This window comes from Paralichthys olivaceus, chromosome 5 (genome assembly GCF_024713975.1).
Source record: "Paralichthys olivaceus isolate ysfri-2021 chromosome 5, ASM2471397v2, whole genome shotgun sequence".
Lineage (NCBI taxonomy): Eukaryota > Metazoa > Chordata > Actinopteri > Pleuronectiformes > Paralichthyidae > Paralichthys > Paralichthys olivaceus.
In genome coordinates this window covers 12,719,937-12,736,468 of record NC_091097.1, presented here as the reverse complement: position 1 = coordinate 12,736,468, position 16,532 = coordinate 12,719,937, and the positions used below count along the sequence as shown (strand labels likewise).

General features: G+C 40.7%; 2 long non-coding RNA genes across 2 annotated transcripts in view; both read left to right on the top strand.

The window, feature by feature from the left end:
* LOC109638671 (uncharacterized) overlaps window positions 1-16,532 on the top strand; it is a 48,596-nt gene that overhangs the window by 25,734 nt on the left and 6,330 nt on the right. The gene's annotated exons all lie outside the window — the stretch shown is intronic.
* Window positions 7,031-8,348, top strand: LOC138407689 (uncharacterized). The gene is made up of 3 exons (XR_011241019.1): window positions 7,031-7,172; window positions 7,309-7,412; window positions 8,218-8,348. It is a non-coding gene; the product is annotated as an uncharacterized lncRNA (long non-coding RNA).

Genomic DNA, 16,532 nt, shown 5'->3' with positions numbered 1-16,532 from the left:
CAATGCACAGATAATAGCCATTCTCACAGGCATTTGAATGTAAATAACTGTAAATATTCCGGCTGCATTGAGCTCATGAGCCAAAACCGCTGTCTCAGCTGATTACCTCTCAGAATGGTGTTACAAAGCTCAAGTTTTCTTTCAATCCAGCCCAAGTTGATTCGAAGTCATCAGAGGATGGCATTAAGGGCCAAACACTCTTACATCAGCATATATAGTCATTACTGGAATGACAGTTGACATGTTCTGCTAAACAAGTCCAGAGTTGGCCGCGTTTTCATGTGAGGGACAAATGAAGATGAGCAGATGAGTGTTCCCGATGGGGACTCACTCTTCATCTTCAGCTATAATTACGGCCTTCCTATTTTTTCACTCTGTACTTCCACTCGGCTGCGGTATTTTCTTTTTTTTAAAACTTTCTTTCTTTTTCCTGAAGATAAGAAAAAAAAGCCGAAAGACTTGCATGCCGCTGAACAGAATGTCATGTCCGAGCTCAGAATAGTAAACACAAAGCCTTGTAATTTGCAGAATGCTTTTGTCATCTTTACCTCTAATTTCTCTTTCAACACAGCGTGAGTGCCAAATATGACGAGTGCGAATCAAAGGAAACCATGGAATGTGCCTGGGTAAAAATGAATGCAAAAATGAATGATGGTCGGTCAGACCTCTGGTCTTGCTATGTGTTGTTGCTCTTCGTTTTACACCCAAATTAGACTCTGTTGAAATCATTTTATAATAAATTTGTACCATGGGGTTAGATTTATCTACATTCGATTAAAAGGCAGTACAAAATGAGGAAGTGACAAGCTTTAGAGTTTGCATTTAAGTGTCAAAAATATAACTTCTTGTGTACATTTACCATAACAGTTTGTTGATTAAATTTGTGGAAACAGAAGTGCTTATATCTATTTTAGATGATCGACAAGTGAATATCAAATGGAACAGGGTGAAATGAGCAGAGCCTGTCTTTATGATCTTAATGGTCTGATTCACAGCACTGTTTACAGGCTGCTCCTGTGTTTGATATTTCAGTTGTAAAACTAAGAAATATATATAGTTAAAAACTGATTCAATTTAATTAATTTATCATTTTGAGTTAAATCTTCCACTGGTTTTCAGTCCTCGTGACTCAGGGCGTCATATTCCCTTTCCTATGGGACTAAATCACACCTGTGACACAAAATGAATGCAGTTTAACCCTTATTGATGTCATGTTTAGTTTAGTTTAGTTATTGATGCATACAGACAGCATTGATGCAGGTGTGGCTATGCGACATCACACTAAATCCCTTCAATTAATATAATATAATCACATGGTACCAGCTGCCTGGTGGAAAATAATAAACCAGGTCTTGAAAGGCCATGGGATGTTCTCATTCTAAAACTGCATCTGGTTTTTGAACTCAAGGTTTTAAAGATATAATATTCATTACACAAGTATATAAAACAAACTATAATCAGCATAGTTACTTGGAGTTTGTTGTAAGAATGACACAATGACACATCTTCACAACATCCTCAAATGAAAGGTTGTGTACATTCATGACATTTTTATTGTTGACGCCTAATCTCAAGTGCTCAGGTAGCTGTGAAGGAGGGAATAACCACATCTGGAGAAAAATTCTGCAGCCCTTTGATTTAAATAAACTCTTTAGTAGTTTATTAACAATTACCTATTTTTTGTCATATTTCTGAACCTAACTGAGAACGTGTGAAGCAGCCAATGCTGTTTCTAACAGCCACCTCAGGAGGGAGCTGCAACTGCTCAAGATGCAGCTATAATTTCACTCAAAGCTCTCGACTGCAGTCTTTGTCAGCTGTCACCTTCTCGACCTGCACCTGTCTTCTGTGCCACCGTCCTCCCTTTCATGGAGCAGCTCTGTTTGTAAAGTAAAAACCTGGTCTCTGAAACTAACATGACAGCATGTGTCAGTATTTCCGGCCCTATATTGTCTCTTCTTTCTGTGATCTGACCTCTTAGAATACTTTTCATGTCAGAGTTTGACAACCTGCTGGTCAACTTCCTCCAGGTGACGAATGATGATCTAAAAGTTTTCCATTTTTTTTCCTTCTCTTTTGTTCTGTTCACATTGTGTGTAATTTTATACCTCTGCTGGCATTTTTTTGTTTTGTTTTCATGTTTATCCTGTTGGAGTAAGTGAAGAGTTGATATAATGCACTCATTTAGTTGACAGGGCAGGGCACCTCTTTCATGTCCTGTCTGTAATTACTTCAATTAGTCATGTGGGGGAGGAGGGTTTCAGCTCTTTCTCTGGTATGTAATTTAGTCCCTTGCCAAGATCAACTCCGCTGGTTTCCATGAGATATTTATCATTTTAACTTCTGTCATTTTAGTCCAGGGGTAACAGGATGAAAGCCACCAAAGGTTCAGCCCCTCATGCATAGACATTATATTAAGTCGCTACAGTGATTTGTGAGTAGCACCATTTTAAAATTAAGGCCTGCTATTTCTTCCGTCCTTACATTAAACAGCATCGTGTTGTCCTCTGTCTTTGAAATGTAAATAATTTGGCTGCTCCCATGGTAACACCTCCCACATAAAGAACCGCAGCGCCACCAGTCCATCACTGATAGGAACTTTGTTTAGGACTAGAGTTGGGACAGAGAGAGGGGGACTACTCGATGAGATGTAACTTTGAAATTCCCTTTCATGTCATGGAAAAGAGATGAACTCCTGTTGCAGTTTATTGCGGGTGTGATTTTTAAAAGCATCCCTCAGGCTCTTTGAAGTGAGCACAGGTCTGTTTTTCCTCTGCGGTGGTGTCACCGTGTCACTGCTTGTCTGTTTCTTGTCTCTGATTGGATCAGAGGTTCAATGTCCAGACTGGTTCGACTGACCAAAAACTGGTTACATGAGAATTAGACTCATGCAGTTCTGTGAAAAGGTGTTGTAAGGTGTTGTAATAAATCTGGTGACTTGTCGTATGTAGGACGACATGATTATAATTACAAAGCATTTGTGACTATTGGGTAATTGTAAAGCTAGTGATAGTAGCAAATTAGCTTAGTGTAGCATACAGCAAACAATTTGTTAATTAGTGAGAGTACATCCACACAAAGCTATTAAATGCGTTTTAAAACGCATCACTTTTGCTACTTATACAACTGCTCTTAATGCAACTTCTGCTTTGAACGACACAGTCAACTGCATTCACCTGGTAGACAATACCATTGACTGGGTTTTCTCAACCAGCAAAGAATGTAAAACATTGTTACCACATAAGCTGCTTTCAGACATGCACTTAACTCCTGCCTGAACACTCTGGAGATGTCCATGTTGTTGCAGATAATCTCCTGCTGCGTTCTTCATATGTGAAAAACGTTGGAAAAAGACTGGACCCAATTGTGCTGAAATTTACCGGTGTTCATGATTTTAAGCACCTTTACTGTCAGTCAAAGTTGACCTCATTGCCTGTCCAAGAAATTAAATCCCTGGTCTTACCTTTCACTTTTGTTGACATTGTCGTTATGGCGATTACGCCATCACCAAGCATCAGGCACGCCCAACTTCAAGCATTGAAGCAATGCATACATGTGACAGAGGCTAGCTATTTAATTTTTTCAAATTTTTTATGCTAAGCTAACCAGCTGCGGCGTTTAGCTTCACTTTTACTGAACTGTTGTTAGTATTATTAATCTTCTCATCTTAATTTCGGCAAGAAAGTGAACAAGTGTAAATGTCAAACTATTCCTGTTTTCAATGTCATATTTTTCCATTAACTGAGAGTAGAACTAGGCTTTATTGAATGATTGGACTTAAGAAGATAGATGTCCTGACTGGTCTCTCCTTCAATGTTAGCTGATAGAACCATAATCCAAGTATCTTTTCTCACTTTTTATTACTGAGTTTTCCCATGCATGCTTTCATACTGCTGAAGCCAGTGCCTTATTATGCCTTTATGGTCAGTCAAACTCGTCGTGCTGTATTGTTCTGCTGACAGCTGCCGGTGCCTTTATAATAGCTACTTAAAAAAAACAGAGCAGGGCTTTATTTTTTTTTTCTTCCAAGTATTATTTTTACTGATTCATGTGTCTTTTTATGGTGTTATTTCAGCTCAGAATGGTTTTAAAAATAGCCCCTAAAGTGCTATTCCCAAGCACTTATTTACCTAACATATAAACATTTTTATTGCTTGAATGTAATTTTGTGGGCAGAAATAAGAAGGAAGACAAAAAAGACAAGCATTTTTTGATTTCCTTCCAATAAATGTTTGGAATTGTAATAACCTCTGGGATAGACAGCCTTTTACTGTCTCATGTGGTTGGAGGATCCGGGTTGCTCGCTCTCCCAATGGTATGCGTATCCAAGGGCTTGTTACTCTTTGAGGTCTTGGTTTGTTTAATGAAGTGGTAATCTGTCTACACAGAGGATCACCCTCAAATCTTAAGTTCACTGTGTCAAGTGACTCTGTTTATAAACGTCTTAGCGTCTCTAATAAAAATGGGTTTTACCAACGCCCCCTTCAAATACACACACACATGGTATGTCCGATATAACAATGTATTTCGGCAGCGTCGACTGTTCGTTCTCCTCAGTGAGGCTACTACCCTATGGGTTTGTATACTGTATGTTTAACCCGTTGCTGACATTGAAACCTATGCTTGTGGCTCCACTGTGCTGAGGGCCAAATGTAAATTGTATCCTAGCAGGCAGTTGGCAGTTATGTCCACGCAATCCAAAGGAGGTTGTTTTCTGCCTGACTCGGTTGTGTTTGTGCACACTTTTTTTTAAAGGGTGCTGAAGACTTTCCAGCTGGGCCAGTGCAGTTTGCCCCAGGTCCCTCCGAAAAACAACATCAGCATTCTAGTTACAGGGAAGGGGACTGAAAACATGATCTACTCCACAGTATGTTTGAAATGTTAACTAAAGAAAACAAGCTGGCTAATGGTTTTGTATTTATATATTTTCTTTGGAGGCTTTGAAGTCAGAGCCCATGTTGCATGGCAGCCCCAGGCAACTCGAGCAGACTAACTCTGAATGTAAAGACACCAAAAGACATGCAGATTTCGCTAAAATTTTTGCTCCATTCCCAGAGAGAGTCTTTCAGACTAACAAGAATTCATTCATCAATATTCGTTCATACTGCTTTTAAGTCTCTAAGCCAAATCAATTGTTTTATAGAGGAACTTTTCACATATGTGATGATGGAGAGCATTCAGTCAATCAACTCTCCATATTATTTTCCATATTGTTCAATGTAAAACTTACATCACTGCAATTATGTGTTCAATCCAAAGCACAAAAATTCCCCAAATCTTTTATGTAATCTCAGTAATGCTTCTTAACACCACAGTTATTTATAAACATATTATAGTACCATGTAATTTACTTAATAATGATTAATTTATTTATCATTTATAATATCTTGCACTGTTGCAAGGCATTTATAAATGCAAGGCATTTATTGTGCAATTACCCCATAAATACAGCCTCGACTTTTGTGCTGTTTTTTTAAACCAAATAACAATCTTTATGCATTACAGTTAAACCAGACAATTTTTTATGTACTACGTCTTTCATAAGAAATGTTCCTGCTTTGTATTTTAGCTTAACTAATGACTTGATCAATTTCCAGTGATTCTGAAACTGCTTTCTAGTGTGGAAATGTCTATGAAAAATTTGGCGCTGTGTCCGTTACATATTATTGATTTATTTTATGTAATTATTACAGCTGTGCAAACAAAATTCTATTCACCTTCACTGTTGGATGCAATACTCAGTTATGCTCATCTGCAACTTAAATGAGAAAAAAAAAAAAATTCACCATGTTTAAAGCCACAGTTAATGTTGTGAAGAAGATTCAGCCCAGCTGACTGGACCGCAGTGTGTGTGTGTGTGTGTGTGTGTGTGTGTGTGTGGGGGCTGGGGGGTTATTACTGCTTCTCGTTGGTTGCGGTGCAGTCCTGTCTGTTCTGTGGGACATCTGTGGGTTGCGTGATGGGCTTTGTGGAACAGTGTTCTGTTAGTGGAGTTAAACAGGCGCAGTCACGAGCTCTACCAGACGCCATGGGCACAAGTGGCCTTGTCTCTCTGAGGCTTCACACAAACACACACACGCAAACAAACACATGCTGACTTACTACCACCTAAAAACACAAAAACAACACTCATACACAAATACAAAGCACATTCTGTTATTACCACGGGCACAGTTTTCTTACTTAATTCCATGGAAAATGTTTCAGTGGAGGACCTGTAATGTTGATGGTCTCTCAGTCCTGCCTAAGCTGGCCAGAAGTCAAAAAGCTGTGAATGAGTTATCCTGCAGCTGCCAGTATTCCTGATCTTTATTGGCTTACCAGCACATGTTTGATACATCCTGACCACACCAGCTTCCACCATCCATTCATCAGTTTGGTGTGCGGCCTGCTCCATTTTTGAAAAGCCTTTACACAGCAGCCAAAATCCCAATTTTATTCCTAATGTGCAGTGATCCAACACAGCTGCCTTTTATGGTTATCGATTTATTTTATTTTAAGAAGGGACTCTGTGTCTGTGTGTAAGCATTGTATGTCGCTCTTGCCCATTTGTCAAAAAGCAAGCCATAAACCTCCCCGGAGGTTAAGAGGAAAACATCCATTTCAGCACTGTCGTTCAAAGCGACGCCAGATCCCACATATGATTTGTAATTTGGTAGGAGATAAAGTGATATTGGCTTGTAAATGTTGTTCTGAGGGGTCACTGCACAGATCTGTCTTATTCTATAGCTGAAAGGCTGTATTCCCCTGTCAGCCTTATTCGCATGTCAGACCCTAATAGATTTTAAATTATTTTAAGGGCAGAGGAGGATAATGAAGACCAGAGTATAAACGGGCCAGAGAAATGTTAAAAAGAGAGGCAAAACTTGGGGAGATCAAACAGCGAGTCTATTGACTTTGATGTTTGTTTCTTTCATTCTGAGTTGCAGCAGTTTTGGACATTTTACTAGTCTTCCACAAAGATGCGTCATCTCTTCTTGCCACCTATTTTTCATTCGGAGTTTTTATGTTTTACTGGAACTAAATGGCACGTTTTCCGATAATATTTACTCAATGTAAAGTTCTCAAGCCTTTGCTCACCAAAGACCTAGTTTCATGATGTCTTGATGCAGTGTGGGATCACAGGAGTTGTCTTTATCACTATTACCGGGCAAATCATAGTCACAGATGAGGTAATATAGTTTTATTCATGTTGACGCAGCAGACTGCAATGAAGAATCACGATTGATTACAAGTGACCAATACAAACAGTGGAAGATAAAAACTGTTAACTGGCTAGCAATTTGTTTTCCCTGGTGGTTATCGCAGAGACAGGCAAAGCAATGGGAAAGCTGATATGATGCAATTAAAAGGCGACCAAAACTACATTTCCTGTAACCTTGAATGAAATTGGAGATTTCTCTCGGTTTGATGTAAGTAATATAAGTTCACAAGTCCAAAAAATATATAACACAGGTCTAGTTGTTTCTAGTGATCTTAATGAAGTGTTGCATAAAAAAAAAATATATATATACTGTCCAATCCATGTGAAACGAGGCCATGTACATTACTTGGGTCCATCTCAGTGATGAATGAAGAAAAAGGTAGTACACTTAATGTGTAGCACAATGACGTAAGGATGCTCCTCACGCTGTCGTTAAACCCTGAGTTTTGAAACAAACCATCGGAGCCACGCACACTGAGGTGCCAGTTTAGGAGGCCTGACTGACTTGGCAGGCGAGCTCAGTCCATCAGAGCAGTCTGCCTTTTATGAGATTACATGAAAGCGCGGGAAATAACGACAAGTGTTTGATCATGGGAGACCAAGCTGATTTACTACCGAACCCAACACCTCAGCATAGACCTGGCAGAACATCCACTATGCCTGCCTGAGAGAAAGATGAGAGTGAAACAAGAGCCCCAATGCATGCACCTCTTTTACTTTCCCGCGGTTTACTACGTTGGCTTCAGGTGGAGATTTTGAGCTTTATGGGGAGAAACTAATGAGCTAATACAGAGGAAATCTTTAACTTGTATCAGACATCCACGTACAACAGAATGGAATTAACAGCATCCTTATCAAACAAAATGTCTGTTGATGTCTGTTTTTCATTTATGGCCATTATGTCATGGGATTGCACTGCACTTTTGAGGTTGTTCCAAGTGCAGTTGGATTATTTCCCACATGTTTGTGTTGATTAAACAGTTGATAGATGATTGTGTTCTTTCTTTTGGCAGCTGGCAACTTGGAGCAGTTTTGGAAGGAGCACCTGGCTCATTTGTAGCAACAGTTGTGGCTTTTTAAGAACATCACCGCAGTGTTACAACTTCAGTCAACAAAAGGCAATAAAAACAACATCCACAACAAATGTGGTGTCTTAATACTTTCCCCTCTGACATGTATTGTATTTATTTGATAGCAAGTTATTGTAAATGATTAATATGCTGCAAAAGCAATGGCTTTGATGTTTGATTATTTTGTGTAAACTCTTTGAATGCAAATCTGGGACTGGTAATTGATTATGTAAAAAATGTGTTAAAAATCAACACATTAAATGGGCTTTCAAGTTTTTTTGCCCTCTAGTGTTTGTCCAATAGTGAGCCTTTGATGAGCAGATGCCTGACAAAGATGGAGACAGACGAGAAAAGACTGAGAGCCACTAGAAACCACAGTAGTCAATGGCATGCTTTACAAGAGACAAAGCATTGAACAAAAGAAAAAAATAGGATAAAGGATGTATTTGCTTCAAAGGTCTTACTGTAAGTGTAATTTTCAAAGGGGATGGGTTGCCCCCGTTCTATAATTAAGTTCTTCACATTGGTTTTGTCTGGAATTAAAAGGACTATTGCCACTTTTCAACATGGATGTTTTTATATGTCTGTTTGTCTGTGGTGAGGGATGAAAGAGACATGCCTTCCCCTGTCTCCTGAAAAGTCTTTACACTAGTGGAAAGTAGACGAGCGAGAGACTCTCTCAGTGTTTGAACTTGCATCTCGTGCCTTCCTCGTCTTCAACCAATTCAATGGAGGTGGTTTTGTTTTTATTGTGTGCTCAAAGAAATGCTTTTGTTTTTTGTCTTCCACAAAGGCTGCCCGGATGATCCCAACAGTGAGGACAATGTGAGAAGAGTCTGTCTGTCCAGAACTCTCACTGTTGCCTCTTTATTTTAGTTTCCACATGGACATTTTGAAGATGAGACATGCACTGAACTCTGGATATTCTCCTGAAATTATCTGTAGGGGCTGTATGTGAGAACAAAAATGTCTGCCGGTTCCGAGTAAAAACTGAAAAGAATGTCCAATTGAGCCCAGGTGAGACATCATTCAGAGCGTGCGTTGATTATGTTTCTAGCAATGTAAAAAAAAAAGTAAAATAATGCAAACATCTAAGGATAAAAAAGAGTTGCTAAACATGTAGAGGTCGCTGTAGAAAATGGGAACTTGGAGGAAAAGTCTGCAAAAAAATGTGGACATCATCCGCAGTTCATGTCTGAAAACAGCTATAGAGAAGCTCTTAAAAGATCATTCTGCTAGTTGCACCAGGTTAAATCAAGTTTCTTTTGTTAAATGGGTGCATTCATGTACAACCTTTCCCAGGTCTCAGGGATTAATAAAGACGACGTCAATTTCAGTTTCTGTGATCAGTGAGTTATGTACACTTCTTAAGCTTGTCTTCAGTTTTACATCAACGCGGAGCTCTTTGCTCCGGAGGAAAACCGGGATGACAATATTTTTTGGCATCTTACAGAGTGAAAATCTGATGACAGTAGTTGAGACTAGCAGACTGTAAAGCATTATCTGTGGTTGTGCGGTTTCTTCCTCAAAGTGCAGCTTCGGGGCAGCTCTCGGAGTTCAATCACAATCCCTGCTCAGCTCCCAAGACTACTCTTGAAATGACAGTGGTGCACTGACATCAGATGTGGGTGTTTTAACGGAAAAAAACAAACAAAAAAGCAAGACAAAAATACAATAATGATACAATGAAACGGGACCAGCTGATTTTTCCCAGAACATCTGATTCATTGAGGCTTCTTTGCTTTCTTAAGTCTTTTTTTTTTTTACTCCAGACATGATGTCGTCTTGATCAAGAATAGTCTGCAGCTTTCATCAAAGGCACTTAAGATGTATAATTAATAACAGAAATCAGTAATTTCAAATTACAGCAGAGGACACCCAGGTCTCTTTGAACCCATCAAATCTCTATGGATGACTCATGGTCCTTTAATTAGCCAGGATTTAAGATATTGGGTGGGGTCTGTCTATCCGATGCCCACCACTGACCGCAAGCACCTCCACCCAACACCCCAGACTGAGAAGAAAAGGAAAGTTTTTCTTGATGTGCAAACCTTTACTTATCTCACCCCAAGCACAAGCTAAATTGTTCCCTTGACAACAGATTTTACCCTATTGCAAAATATCTCCTCAATCGGAAAGCTGTATAAGTAGGACTGTGATGAATACCAGTTCAGGGCAAAACCAAGTCTGGACCATTTATGATAAATGTGCAAAATTGAGAGAATAGTTGAAACTGTTATGGAGACAGTGCAAATCCCTCTTCTGGGTAACAAAGTGCTGCTCAAGTTTTTCCTGACAGCCATTGGTTCTGTTCATGCCTGGCCATAACATGCATCTCAGGTGTTCCGGCAAAAATAATTACATCTGTGAAAATACCCTAGATGCATTTAAGCTCATGTGGCCATATTCTTTTAGCAGTGTGAAAGCAAATGTTTCCATCTCTTAACTGCCACAGTTTTATAGTGAAGCAAAAGTATTGTTTCGCTTATCAGTTTCCCATACATAGATTTATTAATTTCACTGTAGAGTTGCATGTAGCACAATGATTCACTCATCCTCTCCTGGCCTCACTCTCTTTCTCTCAATCACTAACACACACAAACACATTTACAACAGGCTGTGACACATTCTAAAGCCAGGCGTGAACTGACGTAGTAGAGCTGTCCACTTGTGATCGGGTCTGAACAGAATAGATAGAGAGAAAGGTGTGCCTCTTGCTCACAGTGCAGCAGTCTCAACTCTCTGGATTTATCCCTGAGTCTAAAGGATCTAAAGAGACATTTTATTTTGTAACTCAGGTGATAAATTGCAAAAACTGCAGGTAAATACCCCACAGTGTCATTACAGGAACTGTTCACCCCTGCACTCATCTAATACAATTTTTTGTCAGTCAAAGCTCTGAGATGAACCACAAGCATCAACTAGTGTTTGTGGCCTTGTATGTAAACGTCATGTGGTGCACACACAACCCCCCTCACCCCCATGGTTCGTACAGCGCAGCCATCACATGCTTGTCTAAGCTCTACCAGCCTTGTTTATAGTTCTCCCTTCCAGCTACGACAGTCATGGAGACGAGAGCTAAATTTAGATTGGGCCTGTCATTATCAGGATCATTTGAGAATAAAGCCACTACTTACTTGCAGCTTCTTATTGCCATTATGTGATAAGCCAGCAACCCAAACATTGATCTATGCTGTGGGAGCATGACCTAATTATAATGTAGAATTAAATATGTCTGATGTGCTCTGAAATGATAGATTTGAGCCAATGAGAGGAACCCTACACTGAAAAAGTGTTTATTCTTAAGATGAGATCTATGCCACCAATACATGAGGATGTCATTCACAAGAAACGGACCCCTGCCTTTGAAAATGTTGGGGAAAAAACACTGTGTAGTTTTCCCTCATTCCTGTCCTGGACACACCATGGAGCTCCTAGTAAAAAGAGCATGTGGCCAGCCTCATGTGTCTCTCTACTCTCTGTGGGTGGTCCCATGGGGGGTCCCTTTGATTATTCTGGGATAATCTTTTGATTACAATTCAATATGACCCTCTTGAGAGAGAGCTAGTTGAATTATCCTTTTCTCCCACAAAAGCAGGCATCTGTCCTACCTTGACACCCCATGAAGACATTCTAATTAACCAATATTCATTTTGTTAATTGTTTTTCATCATACAAACTATTATTACACCTGATGTTGCTTTTCACATAAAACTATGTGGATGTCTTGAGTATAATTTTTAAAATAAATCTGAAAAGAATCCATGTATGCGTTCTTGGCAAGATTTTGTCTTTCAACTTTAATTTATTCAGTTTGACATGTGAAAAGGTCGAGCATTCGGGGAAGGGGTGATTTACAAGGGAAAGATGACACAAGATCTTTGGAAAAAGATTGATGAAATACCACTCAAGCAAATTTTTGGTCCTGTTGACGCAATTATCTGACAGGTAAATCCATAGAAAGTAGAGGGATGCAATTGTATCATCCTTGTAGCCAAGTCTTTGCAGCTATGATGGTCAAAATGATTTTAACATCTTGAAGTGGAGCCTTTGGTACTACCTTCAAATCCTTTTTGTCTTGATGTATTTTTCGTGATGTGTATTGGTGATCAGATGCAGGTGGAACTTAGATTGCACTTGAGAAAGTATCTATCTGCAACCTTAACCCCCCCCCGTTTAAAACATTTCCATCCCCCTCCCCTTCAATGTCCCTTCTGTTTTCTGTGCCCATAAAGGGACAATGGATTAGCCTCCTCCATTTCCATGTGATCTCATCTGTGTTTGATTTTTTTCATACTTGAAATTGGCCATGGGCTTAACATTGAGCCCTTTGATCAGTCCTGCCAGGAATTGGACTTGTTTATCTTGTTTATCTGATGATGGCCCCTTAATGGGGGGGCATACATTTGTAAGGGCATGCCTTGATGTGGGCCTTTATAGCTGCAGGGCACAGAAAGAAGAGAGGACCAGGACTCTGTAATGGTCTGAGGTGAAGGAAAGAAGATTGCAGATGTGGCTGGAGGGCCTCTGAACCTTCTCTCTCTCAGCCTCTTTCCTCTAACACTTATCTGACCCCATACAGATGGCCCCCTCATCATCATCATCAAAAAACAGATATCCAGCATTATTTACCCTCTCTTTTTAACCTATATGCAGCTCCTCCTTCCACTGAGACTGACAGTTATTAATCCACATGCTGATGGCCTTTCTCGGAAGCCTGTAGGTGCAGGAAATGGTATATAATCAACAAGCTTCTAAATTGAGATGTTGTTCACCGACTTGCTGATGGAGATGTGAGAAAAATGCGTGGGTAGACAACCAGGCCCCATCCCATCACTTGCCTGGCTCGACCTCCGCCCCCTGAAATGAAAGCTTTCCTGTCCTGTGCCGCAGCTGGACTCCAGGGAGCCTGCAGAGGGCCTGTTTATTTGTGCAACAATGTAATCAGGGGGTCTGTCATTACAAGTCTTAGCCTTTGCACCTTCTCTCTCTTCAATGGCCCCATCCTTTCTGTTCCCAGTGGCTCCCCTTATTCTACCATCTCTCTTTCACCATGCTCCATCTTTTTTTTGAGCCTCATCATTATCCAAATCCTCTTGCTGACCCTTGTTGACCTACGAGTTTGTTTGATGTGGTCCTGGCAAGGAGAGAGAGATGAAATGAAGTTGAAAGTTTATTGTTTAAAAGGGAGATTTCATGATTAGCGTTTTAGAAATAAACTTTCCATCTCTTTACCTAAGAGATTGCTGAGTCCTCTAAGTGTGTGCCTATGTGTGTAGAAGCAGCAGGTTGGTCGACACATGCACACTTTCTCTAGTTCCAATCAAAGGGAAAGAGTGTGTAGTGCGGTAATAATTTAGTCTATGTTGTGGTTTGAATCATGAGATTCCTTCAGTTATAAACCAAGTGAAGTAAACAAGCTCACACATGTGTCCACAATATTGCTGCTCCTCTGTCCAGGGCAGTTCTCTCTGTGGGAAAAGGGGGTGTTATCTATCCTTTCCATTCAATGTTTCCCACTGATACATGACAGAGCCCACGAGAGCCTTGAGGTTTTGTCCAAATACAAAGCCAAACAAATGACTGAAAAATATTCCTGTTACTATGTCTTACATTCACACAACTATTGTATGCAAAGTGCATTTTAATCCTTTATATTTATTTTCATAGAAAATACATGTCCCTTTTCCAAATGTGGGAGTAGTGGGTTAAAGGTTAAGAATAAATTTCACACATAGCTAAATTTACATGTTATATAATACATGGTACTAATCATGAATTAAACCCTGAAGCTAGTCCTGCTGTCTTACTCAGAATAAGTTCCAAGTCCTTCAGGAATCTATGATGTCTCTTATTTACCTGTTTGTCTCAAGAGACAGACAGGCGGGTTAGTTTGGGCTGGTCTGCCTTCTGAACAACAGCATCTCCAGTCTGCGCTGCTTGGCACAGAAGAAGTATCTTGTTTTTCAACTGGTGGTTTTCTTAAGCCACAGCGTTTGATGTGGGCTTCCCTTAATCACACAACATGCTCTCCAAACATGAGCTACATTCATCTTCGTTCTGCGACTTCTGGACTCCCCTCTGCTGCTGCTTTTGTTGTTACTGTGCAATAGTGAGACAAGAGGAAGACAGTGGTTCTTGATCTCAATTATGTGATTATGATCTGTCCAATCCAGGCTACTGAGGGAAGAGTGAACCTCTAATCCTGGATGGGAGATGTGTTCTTTGTTCTCCTAATGTCTCTTTTCCTCCTCTGTCTAAAACTCTATCTAGTGGGACACTGAGTACGTATTAAACCAATGCCTCATATGGAAGCCTACCATTGAGATGGAGATGCTGTGCTCTTTGAGGCTTAGGACTTTTAATTATAAGCTGTGGCCCTGATGTAGATGTGTTTCTTCCATCTTGTTGAATAGAGGGTTTGCTTGGAGCTGGCAGGAGACCTGGTGCCAGGCTCTGGAGTCAGCGTGTCACTGGCGGGTACTTTGACGGTAAAAGACGAGGGAATGCCACCACACCGAGTGGGACTCTACAGGAGTCCTATATGAGGGAAGAGATGAAAGGTCTTTGTCTCCACTTATACCCCCTCCTTCCCACTGTCCCCTTCCCCTCGGAGCTCTGACAGGCAGGGCCGTAGGTGAAGGATAGAACTAGAGTAACCAGACTGGTTGTTAACATATCAGCCCTTGTTGAGGCTTGAAGGACATCCAATAAGATCAAAGCAAAGCATTCAGTCCAAAAGCGTGACATTGTCTTGCACAACAATCCATCTAGCCTCCAATTCAGCTGTCACTGAATGAGGAAGTGGTCGTGAACGGCAGTGGAAGGCCTTTCACTATCCCCTAATGGGCTTTGATGATCCAGCACAAAGAAAGCATCATAATGGTCTCATACAAAGCCTAATGTCGTTTATTTCATTTGCTTATTGTTGTCATTAAACTGAGAATGACCCAACCTACACCTTTGTGTATTCAGTAAATGATGATGAATGTCTGACAAATGACTTTGAGTAAGCGAGATGGTCTTTCTTTCTTTCTTTAGTTTCTTTATATCCTCCTGTACACAGTAGCTCTATTTCATTCCCTCTCCAGGAGGGTTGTTGTGAAAATCTCCCATCCCCTCCAGGACTTCTTTATTTATCAGTTTTGTTTTGTTTTTCAGGCACTCTGCATTTACACCCAGCAGCCCTTTGATGTTGTTGCCTGGGTGCTGGTGGACAAAAGAGCCTCCATCAGCTGGACTTAAGGATGGGGTGGTTGGTGGGGGGTTGAGGGAGTCGGGGGAAAGGGATGAATAAAGAATCAAAGTAACTGGAATGGGGTTTGGAGGCGGAGGACTCCATGTGAAACTGTGACCCATGTACCCCTCTTAAATACCGGCCAGGATTTCACAGTTGTCATTGTTTTGGCACTGTTCCCCTTTTTCTTACATGTCATTGTCTCCATATGTTCATACTTGTTTATGCCCTTGCTGGCACTTTTTTTCATTCTTTAAGTTGACCGAAGTGGCCAAAAGGCTCTTATTTTACTCTTTGCACTGAGTTGATGTGAAAGACCCCCATCGGTTGCTGGGCCTGGTAAGGGTATCTTCTCTTTGAGTGCTCACCCACCAATGCCTGGCTTTCTCAGTGTCACAACGCCACTCTGCTCTGTGGCACCTTGCTCCATGGCACTGCGGTTTCTACCTCTTCAAGCAAGGGCTACTACTGCCACTGCAGCCCTTCACACCCGGACAGTGGGGGAGAGACAGTCTGTGCTCCCCACCCCATCAAATCACAGCAGGACCACTCTGGTCCACTGGAGGTGAATTCAGGGAGCAGCCTTTGGTGTACCGACACAGCAGCCCTCTTTCACTGAGGGCCTCATTAAACCTGACAACATCCCCTCAGCCTTGGCTTTATTGTTGAGCCAACTTAATGCTAAATGGCAAGTAAAGGCATCACCAAGGTGCAGGTATTAATGCCTTTAAGGAGCACAAAGGCTTTTCGAGGTAAAAATAACAATGAAAGATATAGTTCATTTAAGCTAGGTCGCTGTGTCTTACCTTTATCCAGGATTGAAATGTGAAAAGTAAAAATAGTAGTATTGATAATATCAATGTGGAAACAATGTGTGAGGGGTTTACTCATTGTGATGACAAATATCCCTGAAATATGTAGCTCTCTTCAGCTTTATGAGCATCAGCTTCTTACTTAGCTGAACTGCCTGCAACAAGCTGGTGAACATAGCATTAGCAGCCTAAACCAGAATTTTCCCTTA